At 41.2% G+C, this 531-nt stretch overlaps 1 non-coding gene across 1 annotated transcript; it reads left to right on the forward strand.

Moving 5' to 3' along the window:
* The first annotated feature begins 238 nt into the window (after window positions 1–238).
* On the forward strand, window positions 239–310 carry TRNAG-UCC (transfer RNA glycine (anticodon UCC)). Its single transcript has one exon. It is a non-coding gene; the product is annotated as a tRNA-Gly (tRNA).
* The last annotated feature ends 221 nt before the right edge of the window (window positions 311–531 follow it).

Consider the following 531-nt stretch of genomic DNA (forward strand, 5'->3'; position numbering starts at 1 on the left):
TTAGGTCATTTTTTATTATCCAGGAAACGATCCGAGCGCCTGTGACAGGGACTTGCAGTTTGGACATATTCGGATAATTAAATTAACTTTGCTAAAACTAAACAGCGGTGCAGAGGATATATGTGGCACGGGACCCACAACAAGCACGACATGGTGGGACGGCCGTGGCACCAAGTGGAAATGAATTGTCTTTAACATTTCTGATATGACATTATATATGATCCGAAATAGGTATGTCGCGTAGGTGGTGTAGTGGTTAGCATTGAAGCCTTCCAAGCTTTAGTCCCGGGTTCGATTCCCGGCCTACGCATCAGTGAATTTTTTAGAGCAGTAATATTTCATCCTCGTCTCCACTAATCTAATTTTCATCTAATGAAATCTTGCCAGCAAAATTAAATTCCTTACCCTAATAGTGTCGTCTAAAATGGATGAATGTATCTAAGTTTATTGCATATGCACAGTTTGTATTCTCTCGATATTCATTCTACATACGGGACATTCAGAACACTGTCCGGCACACGTACTGCAGCA

This window comes from Saccoglossus kowalevskii, chromosome 6 (genome assembly GCF_978046115.1).
Source record: "Saccoglossus kowalevskii chromosome 6, keSacKowa6.1, whole genome shotgun sequence".
In the NCBI taxonomy this organism is placed as follows: Eukaryota; Metazoa; Hemichordata; class Enteropneusta; family Harrimaniidae; genus Saccoglossus; species Saccoglossus kowalevskii.